We start from the raw sequence: 13,711 nt of genomic DNA, 5'->3' as shown, positions 1-13,711 counted from the left end.
ATATTAGGAGCAGGTGGCAATACCTGCCCCCTTCAGCCAGCTGGGATCAGGAGCAGAGCAGATGGCAATGCCCACTCTCTGCCTTAATCCAGCTGTTATTAGGAGCAGAGCAGGTGGCAATGCCAGCCCCCCACATTAACCCAGCTGATATTAGGAGTGGAGCACGTGGCAATGCCCTCCCCCATTTCACCCAGTTGGGATCAGGAGCAGAGCAGGTAGATATGTCCACTCTCCGCCTTAACCCAGCAGGTATTAAGAGCAAAGCAGATGGCAATGCCAACCCCTGCCTTATCACAACTGGCATTAGGAGAGAAACAGGTGGCAATGCCCATCCCCCATCTTAACCCAGCTATTAAAAGTGGAGGAGGTGGCAATGCCCACCCCACCTTAACCCAGGTGGTATGAGCGGAGAAGGTGACAATGCCCGTCCCCCCTTAAGCCAGCTGGAATTAGGAGCGCAGCAGGTGGCAATGCCCACACTTGCCTTAACCCAGCTGGTATTAGGAGTGGAGCAAGTGGCAATGTACACCCCCCCCTGCCCTTAACTCAGCTGGTATTAGGAGCAGAGCAGGTGGCAATACCCACCCCTCCTTATCACAACTGGCATTAGAAGGTGACAATGCCCACCCCTGCCTTAACCCTGCTGGTATCTGGCTCAGAGCAGGAGGTAATGTCCACCCCCCCCCCTTCACCCAGCTGGGATAAGGCTTGGAGCAGGCAGCAATGCCTGCCCCCCTTCACCCAGCCATAATCAGGCACATTGCAGAAGTCAATGCCCATTTTCCTTTCACCCAGCTGGGATCAGGAGGAGTGGAGCAGGTGGCAGTGCCTGCCCCCCCTTTACCCAGCCTGTATCAGACATGCAGCAGGTAGCAAAGCCCACCGGCCCTTCAGGTTGCTGAGATCAGGTATGGAGCAGGTGGCAATGTGTCCCCGCCCCCTCCTTCACTGGCCAGGATCAGTGATGAAGGAAGAGGGAATGCCTGCCTGTCAGCTCTCCCCTTTCTAGAGCCCATTATATTTTTTGCCACAACGGGCTTTGTTTCTAGTCCTATAACATAAATGTCATAGAGGGTTTCAGACGACTCACATTTATCCTTGTGTTCCTGTGGGGAGCCACGACGCACCACACCGCACTGCTATCGGTGGAGCCGGGGCGGCGAGGCGGAGGCAAGGCGCCCGCCATCCTTGGAGCCCCACCGTAGCCCCACTGCGCCGCTCTGGGAGGAGCTCACAGAGCTACAGGCACGTTGCCCCCTGCATTTCAGCCCTCCCCAAACCCCACTTGCCCCTCCACCTGCCAATCCTCCCCAGACCCCTCCTGCCTCTCAGCCCTCCACAGACCCCCCCTTGCCTCTCCACCTGCCAGCCCTCCCCAGATCCCCCCTGCCTCTCAGCTCTCCCCAGACCCCTCTTGCCCCCCTACCTGCCAGTCCTCCCTAGACCCCTCCTGCCTCTCAGGTCTCCCCAGACCCCTCTTGCCCCCCTACCTGCCAGTCCTCCCTAGACCCCTCCTGCCTCTCAGCTCTCCCCAGACCCCCTTGCCCCTCCACTTGCCAGCCCTTCCCAGACTCCCCCCGCCAGCCCTCCCTAGCCCCAGGTTTCTAAACCCCATTGTATTTATTTGTACAATGGGCTTGGTTTCTAGTGCTGTTAATAATAACAAACTTTTTAAACCTCTCTGAGTGGGCATTAAGTTGTCCTGAAGGGCGGTATATAAATTGAATGTTATATTATTATCCCCATAACAATCACCCTGCGAGGTGAGGGTGGGGTGGGGCTGAGAGAGCTCTGAGAGAGCTGTGACTGACCCAAGGTCACCCAGCTGGCCTCAAGCGGAGGATGGGGGAATCAAACCTGGCTCTCCCACAGCTCTTAACCATTACACCAAACTGGCTCTCACTGGAAAAGACAACAATGCTAGGAAAGTTGGAAGGGAACAGAAATAAGGAAGACCAAAATGAGATGGCTGGACTCAATAAAGGAAGCCCCGTCCTCCAGTCTGCAAGATCTGAGCAAGGCAGTCAATGAGTCCCTGCAAACCCCACTCGCTGGTAGGGTTGCCCGCACATACAGCAATGTGCGGTATGTGCGGGCAATGAGTGGGAGACTTACTAGTTGGGGAGGGTGGCTTGCCAGGGATGTAATTACATCTTTAACAATGTGCTGATGTCACTTCCAAGCACATGAGTGGTGACATCAGCACACACAGGAAGTGATGTCAGCTCAGCATGTCAGGATGCTACCCATCACTTCCCCCCCCTTATTTTCCTCCTGCTGGCCAGTGGGAAGGGCCTGCTTGGGGCGGGGGATGCCCCACCACCAATGGGAACTTGGCAAGCCTATTCACTGACTGCACTTCCCCCTGCCAATTGCAGTGCAAACAGCAAACACGCAGCCCAGGGCACCTTCCAAGATGGCTGCTGTGTGGCTTTTGTCCTCCCGCTGAGCCAGCCAGCCCCACCCAGGCAGCTGAGAGGAGGGATCGTGGGAGGGTATGGGGGTTGTGTGGGAGAGGCAGAATCACAAAGGCTGCCCCGACTACCAGTTTTTCAGGCTCCAGGATAGGATATTAAAAGTTATTTATCTTGCCTGTTCCTGACACTTTTGCACTTTGTCACTCTACCCTTCAGCGATCACCATCAATGGAGGGTGCTTCCTTTTCTGAGGTAACATGAGGCTTTTATTACAGGGCTCCCATAGGGAGGTGTGATTCTTCTGAGGCGGATGACCTCAATGTGAACAGGTTTGTGTTATTCTCGGCAGCCCCTTTTCCCCTGCCATAACAGGGGTTATTGCAGTCCTAGGAGGAGAGGAGAGTCCCTTTTGAGGTGACAGGTACCTTGCACCAGCCTCACACCAGTATTTACCATGGACATGGCAAGCATGAGCTGTTTACCTGCTTTGTTAGCCCCCCCCCCCAGGTTCTTCTTTAGTGCCAAATTTCCTGGAATATATGCCAAAGAGGAAGGAGGTTTCCAAATTCCTGTTTGCTCTGGGAATTTGTTTGTTTGTTTAGAAGCCTTCTTCACCTTCTCCCTTCCTATAAATATCTCAAAGGAAGCAGGACCATCCTGCATAGGTTAGTCTGGGCACCCCACTGCATCCACTCAAGAAGACTAGGGACCAGCAAGCAGGTGAGCTTTGGCGTCCCACACCTTTCCCCCTTTCCGGTTGTGTTTCTGCTTGGGCACAGCTGGACAAAGCTGGTGACCAATAAAGGCAGAACTCAGGAAGTGGCCCTGGGGGCCCAGTTTGAACCAGGACTGATCTACTCCTCTGCGGATAAAGAATCTAATTTATTGGTCAGGGCAATGAGAATCCGCTGGGATGTTGTTTAGTTATTTATTTATTTATACCCCACCTTTCTCCCAAAGTGGCATACATATTCTTCTCTCTTCCATTTGATCCTCACAACAAGGAGATACCCTAACTACTATACATGCTGGCTGTCAAATTGGGATGTCAATCATGTGTTGTTGTTGTTTTTCCAGGAGAAGAAGACGATGGGAAAAGTGATCTACCTTGGCCTCTGCCTCCTGGGCTGCTTGATCTTTAACCCTTTAGTGGAAGCACAGGAAGGTGAGTTTTGAAACTGTCAATCAAATTGCTGTTTAGCTTGTTCTTGTCCGTTTAAATGATCAGCGACTGATCCAATCCATCCTGGCCAGTATCCTTCCCCTCAAAACTGTGTCTAGCAGTAATTCACAAGCTATCTGCAGTTAGAAGCAGTCTTTGAACCAGCAAGGGAAGAATTTCTGAATGGTTAGAGCGGTCCCTCAATGGAACAGGCTTCCTCGGGAGGTGGCGGGCTCTCCTTCTCTGGAGGTTTTTAAGCAGAGGCTAGAGGGCCATCTGACAGCAATGCTGATTCTGTGAACCTGGGCAGATCCTGAGAGGGAGGGCAGGAAGGGCTACATCAATACTTAGTTCTCATGGCCCCTTCTTACATGCCCAGGGTAAGGCCGATCGACACCTTGGAGTCAGGTAGCAATTTCCCCCAGGCCAGTTTGTCTGGGGATCCTGATGGTGTTTTGCCATCTTCTGGGCATGCAGGAGGGGTCACTGGGTATGTGTGTGTGTCGGGGGAGGGAGGTAACTGTGAATTTCCTGCATTGTGCAGGGGGTTGGACTAGATGACCCTAGAGATCCCTTTTTGTGGGGAAAATGGGTTAAAATAGTTGAAATTCAGATTTGCAATGGAGCTTGAATCAATAGAGAGTCAGATGCTTGTTTACTTTTAAAAACAGTTTACTTCTAAAGGGAAAAGTTACATGGAGTTCCTACAAAATAAGAAACTCTATAAGCTACATCTTGCAGCTACATGCCCAGAAAAGTCACCTGACATATTGACCAATAACAGCTTATAAACACATCTCAGTTTCCTGGGCTTTGAATCAGATAAGACTATTGGCCAAGTTTTCTTCCAGGTCAACACAAACAGTAGAAACACTAGTTAAACACATTAACCCCTTAATGGCCATTTCCACACGACTTACCGGCCGATGAAACGTTCTGCAAAACACCCAGAAGATAGCGTCTTCTCGCGCGAAATCGCACCAGGAAGACTCTTTCATCCGGGAGTTTTGTACGAAATAGCATCTTCCTGGTGTGATTTCGTGCAAGAAGAAACAATCTTCCAGGTGTTTTGTGGAACGTTTCATCGGCTGGTAAGTCGTGTGGAAACAGCCAATGACTGAATGCCAGACCTTGCAGCATATATTTGAATACTTCCATCCCTATGATTCTATGATTCTAAAAGAAAGCTGCTTCCATTAATAGGCAAGTTTTCACATAAGGGACATAGAAGGAGCTAGACCCACAAGCACAAGCCAGGAATAGATCGGCAATTCAATCCCATGATGAGTTGCTTTGGTTAAACCCAGTCAAGATCAGGGTGGTCTTGGCCTGGTGTGATCCAAACACTCCACTGTAATTCTTTTTGGACATTTGTTTGTGTGGTCAAAGTCTCTATCCCCATCTCCCAGACAGCTTTGTTCCAGTTAGAGTGATTCCGCACGCGTTGGATAATGCACTTCCAATCCACTTTATAGATCATTTGGAACGGATTTTTTTGTGTGAGGAACAAAAAATCCACCTCAAACAATTGTGCATTGAAAGTGCATTATCCAACGTGTGCAGAATCAGCCTTCAACAAAGATGTTTTTGTTCTATGTTCTTACAAACAAAGAAACAGAGATAGCATACTAGGTAGTTTGGAGAAAGGTATATATGTACACGTCCCTCGCTTGTTGGATAAGCTCTGCTTGTCCGGCATAATATTTGTGGTTGAATTTTTTTTGACGTTGCAGAAATTTTGACATCTATTCCCCCTGCAAAAGCATTTGTTCAGCTCTGAAGATATCCTTTTTCTCTTGCAGACCCTGACGGCGAAGTTGCTGGAAAGGCAAGGTGTGATGGGTTTCTTTACTATGGAGGCAATTGCTATAGATGCGTTGATCATCCTGCCTCATGGGAAGATGCAGAGGTAAACACTGTCGCAGAAAGAAACCGCGCATCTGTCCAATCGCCATCTGTCCAATTCAGAGGAGTTAGCCGTTTTAGTCTGTAGTTGCAAAATAGTAAAGAGTCCCATTGCATCTTTAAGACTGACCAACTTTATTGTAGCACTAGCAACAAAGCCTGTTGTGTGGGAAAAATACAACGGGCTCTAGAAAGGGCGGGGCAGGTGGGCCAGGCATCACCACCTCCACCACACCGTGATCTCATCAAGGGGAGGGGAGGGCAGCCAGGTCTGGCATTGCCCCTTCCACTGCACCCCAATCTGGGTGGGGGAAGGCCAGGTGGCTGGGCCTGGCATTGCCTCCTCCCCAGAACCGGCTGATTGTGGTGGGAAAGGGCTGGGAGGCGGGCCCACCTCCTCACCCCAATCAGGCTGCAGAGGGCTTGGCACGTGCTTGGGCCCTTCCCTCTGCCAACCAATGCCAGGCCTGATTTGGGCACTGCAGAGCCAGGAGCGCTGCTGGGGTGAAAGGGGTCCTGGAGCGCTCCTGCACCCTGCAGCCGCCCAATTTGGCCCTGATTTGGGCCAAATTGGACCGCTGCGGAGCCCGGGTGTGCTGCCTTGGGGAGGGCAGAAAGGGCCCTGGAGTGCTCCTGCGCTCCACAGTGGGTTGAATTCGGCCCGCTTTGGGCTGAAATTGCCCTACTGTGGTGCAGAGGAGCGTGCTGCACCACCAGAGAGTGTGCCCAAGGAGCGGCGTTTCCCTGCTTTCCCCGCCCCCTGCCCCCCCCCCCGCATTGGCCTGGCCTCTGAGAGGACAGTGACCAGGTCAACCTGCCCTGCAAATCTATGGGATCTGTGGGTCTGGAGGCCAGGTCAACTCACCTTGCAAAAACATGGCAAGTAGACCTTGCCTTCAGACATGTGGAGGCCAAGTCTACCCACCTTGAAAAGCCATGGCAAGTAGACATGTCTGATGTGCAGAGGTCAGGTCTACCCACCAAGCAAAGCCATTGCAAGTAGACCTGGCCTTCAGATGTGCGGAGGTCAGATCTACCTGTTTTGCAAAGCCATGATGAATAACCCTAGCCTTTGGACATGAGGAACTTGGACGCCAGGTCTACTCCCTTTGCAACACCATGGCAAGTAGACCTGGCCTTCAGATGCATGGAGGTCTGCTCTATCCACCTTGCAAAACGGTAGCGAGTAGACCTGGTCTTCAGGCATGCAGAGGCCAGGTCTACTCCCTTTGCAAAGCCATGGCAAATACACCTCGACTCTGCAGGTCCAGCAGGCAAGCCGCATTACCCCCCCCCACACACACACACACACCCTCTCCCTGCGGCAGATCATGGCTTGGGGGTGGAAAGCGGCGGGGTGGGGGGACAGGCAAACTGCATTGCCCCCTCGTGCCTCCTTACCATCTGGCAGATCTAGGCTTGGGGGTAAGAAGCAGGGGAAGAGCAGTCAAGCCACACTGCCCCTCCCACAACCCCTCCCCCCCGTGGCAGATTGGGGCTTGGGGGAGGAAAGTGGGGGGGAAGCAGGCAAGCCACATTGCCCCCCTGCGCCCCTCCCCCCTGCAGATTGAGGCTTGGGGGGAGCTTTGGGAGGCGGAGCGCAGGCAAGCCAGGCATGCCCCATTCTGGCCTGACCCAATCGGGGCTGGGGAGGGCAGAGCCAACCTGCAGGCCCTTCTGAGGCCCAGAGGCTTGCTGGGACTGCGCCTGTGCCGGTGAGTCGTCAGCAATACGCTTACAGAATTATGTAGTAGGATAAGCTTTTGAGAACCACAGCTCCCTTTGTCAGATGCATCTGATAAAGCATCTGACAAAGAGAGCTGTGGTCCTCGAAAGCTTATGCTACAATAAAGTTGGTTAGTCTTAAAGGTGCTACTGGACTCTTTATTATTTTCCGTCTGTCCAATATGTATCTCAAATGACTTCTCCCTACTTTGTTCAATATTTGAAGTATTCTAAACGTAAACTGAGGAAAAAAACCAAACATATGAAACGGAAATATTTGCTGAACTCTTGCAATGGGTAGTGGGTGTGTGCTACAAGCAGTATCCATAATTTTCCTACCTTCATGGAGTGGCTTGCAAATGTGCAGAAGTATTTGCTCCAAGAAGGCCAGGATGGAGTACATACTTGCCTTCCCCATGTTACACCTCACAACATCCCAGTCCTTGAGTCAGGGAATCCAGGCCCTCCAATGATGTTGCGTAACTTCTATGGAGGGTCTCTGTGGTAGACTGACTAGTAATATGAGCTTTTGTGAGTCGGTCTTCAGATATGGAGATGGAAATCAAACAGAGAATCCTTCTTCTGGGACAGGTTATTGGGGGGGGGGAGTTAAGGCAAAGGTGGAGAAGTGTGACTCCTACCATAAAATTTCAGAAGTCACACTTTGACGTTTCATGACAGGATTCACACCTCTCTACTGTTGCCAAGTAGGCCCCCTCCCCTGCTTTAAAGCATGCCATGAACTGTGTTAAAGTTTCCTGCGTTACTGTTCCACTGCTGCACAAAGATTGCTTTGCACGTGTGTGCTCAGATACACGTGTCAGTTTCCTGCCTGCGTGTCAATTACCCTGCTGCTGCTATAGACTGTGTAGTTTACTGACTCCATGTTTGGATAACTGCACAAAGGACTCTCTTTCTGGGCAGCCCTGCCCTGACCTGTATCTGGAATTCCCAGTGTGTGTTTGGACTCTGTTACAAGTGTGCCCCGTGCCTGTGTTGTCATCTGCCACGGACTGTGCCTGTTTCCTGCTTTGGACTGTGTTTTAAAGTGTTGTTCCCCCTGCCTCCATGGAAGCCTGCCTCATATGGGCCCAAGCCGCTGCTAGCAGCCGGGCGCCTGCCGGGGAAGCCTCCAGCGAGCCTGGCTAGGCGCTCCCTGGTCAGTTCCCGCCTGGAGCCTCCCGCGGGCCGGTCCCCGAGCTTGCCCTCGCTACCGGGCAGCCTGCTATCCAGCCCCAGCCATGCCCAGCCGGCATCCATGTTCTCAGGCAGCCAGAAGACCCTGGGAAGGAGACCGCTTTGAGAAGCCATTTCGGCGAAGCGGGCACACCACGTCCGCAGCGAGAGCCCCTCGCCCCGCTCTGCATATCTTAAGAGCCGCCCCGGAGAAGAGCTAAGTGCTGACCATCCCAAGCACTTAGAGAATGCATCTCAAAGAAACCTCCGCATTCCAGAAGCTGATGACATCAGGACAAGCCCTGTCCGCTGGAAAATCCTTTCAGCCCACTTGGATTTCCCCCTCCCTCTTTTGTCCCCTCTTCCTGAGGTGTCACTTATCACGATCTGATTACCAAAGTGGCCCATCCAAGCCATTCAGTAGCCCATTAGACCCTTTGTTTTAGACTGTGAGAACCACCAAGTACAGCACCAGCCCCAGGGTACGTTTTGGGGTATTTAAGCTGGTCTCCCAGACCACTCGGTGCCTCGGCCATTCCCTATCCAGACCTCCTTGCTGTCCGTCTGTGGTCCCAGTGCTGGCATTGGGCCACCCTCGCTGCCGTGTCTCTGCTTCGCTCCAGGATTGTGAGTATTTCCCTTACCATCGTTGGGAACCCGCTAATGCGAATGTCTCTGTATTTCCTACTCTATATTTCTTAGACCTTGTATGTTCCTTGTATGATTGTGCAAGCTAGGCTTACGCCACACTTAATACACGTGTTTGGACCTGACTCGTTGTCTGCCTCTTTTTCACTAGAGTGTCTGGGATCGGGACCTCCGTATACATAGGTTATGATCCTCGCTTAATATTAAAGTTACAGACTGCTATAGCTAATTCCCCATTGTAATAAAGAGCAGTTCTGGTAACACTACTTCCTTTCCCCCACATAGTGAATCTCAGGATTCCCTCACGATAAAACTGACCACGGCTTTAACTGCTCAGGGGAATTGATGGATTTGTTTGCAAAATCCAGTCGAATCAGACCATGCGATGCCAGGGGATAGCAGCAGACAAACAGCCCTGTGCCAGGGGACAGCAGCAGGCAGTGGAAAGACTGAGGGCCAAGCTACACATGACGAATGACACTTGAACGGCAAGTGGATTGAGTGGAGGGCAAGTGAACAGGGAGAAATATACTTGCCGTTCAAGTGTCATTCATCATGTGTAGTTTGGCCCTGAGTCCTCTCCGCCTTCCTCCATCAGTAGGCGAGAAGTCTTACACCATTTCCAAGAGATTCCTGCCTGATAGTTGGTTTTGAGGAGGTGACCCTCTAGTAACATTTTCCTTCCTTTGTATTTCTCTCTCCCTCTCTGCAGATTGAATGCCAGGACTTGGGGAAAGACTCTTTCCTAGCTTCTGTCGAAACATTACGGGAAGATAGGATAATTTCTTCTTATTGCAAACGACAGATCTCTGCCAACAACCTCTGGATAGGTTTGCATGCTGTACCCAGCCGTTCGGTGGGTGCCCACTCTTCATTCTTAATTTTCTTGGATCTCGGATTTGATTATTTAGGTTGGAAATTAAAATAGGTGCTGAACTGATACGGGCTCTTCGCTTTGAATGAGCTCCCTCAGGTCTTTAACATTTAAACGCAATGCACAGTTTTGGATAGGGAAGGACATAAGAAGATAACTAGAGCTGTGCTGGATCAGACCAGAGGTTCAGCTAGTCCGACGTCCTGCTTTAAACTGTGGTTAATCAGTTGCCCTGAAGGACCACCAAACACAGAACAGAGGCCAAGGCCCTCCCCCTCATGTTGCCTCCTAGCACTGAGTTTCAGAGCCAGGCTACAAGTGAGGAATGATACTTGCCTGGCAAGTGAACAGATTCGCGTGTATTCCTGTTCACTTGTGCTCCACTTGCGCTCCACTCAATCACAGGGCCAAGCTACAAGTGAGGAATGACACTTGCCTGGCAAGTGAACAGACTCGCGTGTATTCCTGTTCACTTGTGCTCCACTTGTGCTCCACTCAATCACACTTAGGGCCAAGCTACGAGTGACAAATGACACTTGCCTGGCAAGTGAACAGACTCGCGTGTATTCCTCCCTGTTCACTTGCCAGTCACTTGCGCTCCACTTGATCAAGTGTCTTTTGTCACTTGTAGCTTGGCTCTCAGAGGTTTACAGCTTCTGGATTATTAGCCATTCTCTGTGATTATTAGCCATTGATGGACATGATCACCTATTATTCCCAAACCACAACCTCTCCAGGTAGGGTTTCCAGATCCCCCAGTGGGGGTAGGTGATACTCCGGTCCCAGCCTCTGCCCCCCATCACCTCTTACCTAGCCAGTTGGGAGAAACAGGTGGGGGAAATGGGCCTGGGAGCTCTGGACTGTGATCCTTGCACTCTGGAGCCTTCATTATCTCGCTAGGAAGGTCGTCATTCCCAGCACAACAATGTGTGTGCACATGGTAAGTTTCCCCCTCAAGTGTCCCCCCACAAACCTCCCCGTCCCCCAGTTTGGACCCCAAGGGACCTGTCGCCCTCAAAAACTCATTTCCCAATATGGAGTTGGAAGCTCTATTTAGAGAGGATCTGAAAGTATGTCTATCTATCTATCTATCTATCTATCTATCTATCTATCTATCTATCTATCTATCTATCTATCTATCTATCTATCTATCTATCTATCTACCTATCTACCTATCTATCTACCTATCTACCTATCTATCTATCTAGGGCTTTTTTCTGGGAAAAGAGGAGCTGGATCTCCCTATTATTACATGTTTGCGTGCAAAGCGTGTGTGCATGCCACTGGAAACACACGATGACGTCACTTCCGGGAAATGACACCACTTCCGGAAGTGATCTTGCTTCCTGGAAGTGACCTCACTTCCCGGAAGCGATGTCATTGAGCAGAGTGCAGCCACCTTCCCCCCGGAGTGCTCCCTTGATTCAGGCCCGCTTGCCTCCCCGCCCCTTACCTGGCAGCCGTGTTCCCTCTAAGCGGTGCCGTGTTGTGAGCCAGAAATCTACTTTGTGGGCAGCAAGTTGCAAGTTTGGTCACGCCTTTTCCAGAACCAGAATCCATTTGATCAAAAGACTTTTGAATTAGACTGTCTGAGGCACTGGTATTGGGTGCCATCAATATGTTGATGACTCCCACTTATGCATGGGGAGATGGCCCATGGGTCTTTGGGTGCCAGGGCGGGGCCACAGGTCACATGATCTTTTTTTGGAGGTGCCGGATCTCAGATCCATGGAGATCCTGCTGAAAGAAAGTCATCTGTCTGTCTGTCTGTACTTATCTAATCAGTCCCAGGTATCCAAAGACTCAAGGTGGAGTCAGGAGAGGACAGAACAGTATCAGATTTTCAGTTTATTGTCAGTCCCTGGCGGCAGGTAGATCCTTCCGTCCCTCGCCAGTGAACACACATCGGTTCCAATAGAAAAGGCTTTTTTCAGGATTTTACCGTTCAGGTCTGCACTCTGTCACAGAGTATTGGTAGAAGCGAGGAATCAAAACGTAGAGACTAAGATATACTTGAAGGTTCCCACGATCCAGCAACTGTTACTTTTGGCATGTAAGATTACATGGGTTCAGTGGGAACCTTTTATAGTTATGGCTACACAATCAGTACACAATAACAGGTTTCCAGCATCTGGGCAAATCACACGGCATAGCAAACAACCTGGATAAATGGGTGGCATGTGCGCTCCTGGCTGACGTGTGATGATGTCACTGCCAGAAGTGACTTGATGATGTGTTGGCCTGGCGCTCATGGACTCTGTGTGCTTGCACAAAGATTGGGGTTGGTGAGTACTGCCCCCACCCTCCCACTGGTGCTGGGGAGACCCTGACAACCTAACCCTGCCCACTTCCTAAAGAAACTTGGCGAGCACTGGGGAAAAAATTGGCAGGCGCCATGGCACCAAGAGGCACCGTGTTTGGAACCCCCATTCTAAGCCCAGGCATTAAATGCCGTATATCATTATTCCTGCTTCTCCTCCTCCGGACCTGCCAGGGATTTGCCAATTCTCCTTTCTTCATAGGAGTTTTCTGTTTCTCTCTCCACAGAAAGTAATCTGGGAATGGAGTGATGGAACCGCATACCGCTATGCGTCCACTCTCTGGGACGGCCGGACGCCCACTACCTACCTGCACTCCTCTGAGTGTATCGCCCTCAACAACATCCAGAACCCATCATGTATGTATGGAAGTTCTTAGCAGACACGTGGTTGGAAGCCATGACCCTGATAAGTAGAAATCTTCTATTGTATTGCCGGGACTTTTATCACAACCTACCTTCATCTCCTCCCATCTTTCGTTTTCCCTCCTTCTCTACCCCGGCAGCCTCTACCAGGGAGAAGTTTGACTGAGATGTGCAGTGCCATCCACCATATCAGTGATAAATAAATTGTATGTTGTCCCCAGAAACCTAATTAAAGGATTCCATGTTTGGGTCGTTAGCAGAGTCTATTGTGTGGCATGGGAAGTGTGATTGATTATAGGTGGTTGTGAGCTGGTTGTGCTGGCTGGTGTGGGTGCTGGAGAGAAAATAACAAAGTATACACGTGCTTACATTTAGAAAGGAAATAAGAGTCCTTTATTGTAGGAACTCCGTACTCTGATAGGAAAGGAGGAGAGACAGATCCTAACTACCTGTCTATTTTAAAGATGGGCATGGATGGCAGGACAATTCCTGCATCCATGCTTCCAAGATGGAGGGAGGAAAAGGAGAGAGATGTTGCCTGGAACAAAGCCTGGAAGAGAAGAGGTGAGAGGGAGGAAGTCAGGAGGAGGAAATCCTGAGAATAGCAATCTACATATTAAAGGACAGTCAGAGCAGTAAACAGTAAATAGGATGCCCTAACCTCTCTATCCTTCTAACTCTTTGGTTTGTCCTCCTTTGAAACCTGAGGAAAGGGACAGTGCCCAGTCCTCTTCTTCCAACACCCAGGTCCAGCTGCGTGGAAGGGAATCCACAAGGACTTGTAAGGGGTCCCTCAGTTTCCCCATAACCTTCTCCCAACACTTCTTCTTCCCTTCCTTATGGCAGCCTCCACCTTTTCCTGCTTCCTTCGCTCCTTCCCACCCACCAACCAACCCCCATTTTATCTGCCCCCCGTATCCAGCTATATATTTATTATTTTTTCTATATTTATACCCTGCCTTTCTTCACAATGCGAACCCTAAACAGGTGACATCATTCTCTTCCATCTTTATCTTCACAGCAACCCTGTGAGGTAGGTTAGGCTAAGAGCATGTGACTGGACCAAGGTCCCCCAGCAAGCTTCCAGAGCAAAGTAGGGTTTCAAACCTGGATCTCCCAGA

This window comes from Eublepharis macularius, chromosome 9 (assembly GCF_028583425.1).
Source record: "Eublepharis macularius isolate TG4126 chromosome 9, MPM_Emac_v1.0, whole genome shotgun sequence".
Lineage (NCBI taxonomy): Eukaryota > Metazoa > Chordata > Lepidosauria > Squamata > Eublepharidae > Eublepharis > Eublepharis macularius.
This window is presented reverse-complemented; position numbering follows the sequence as displayed.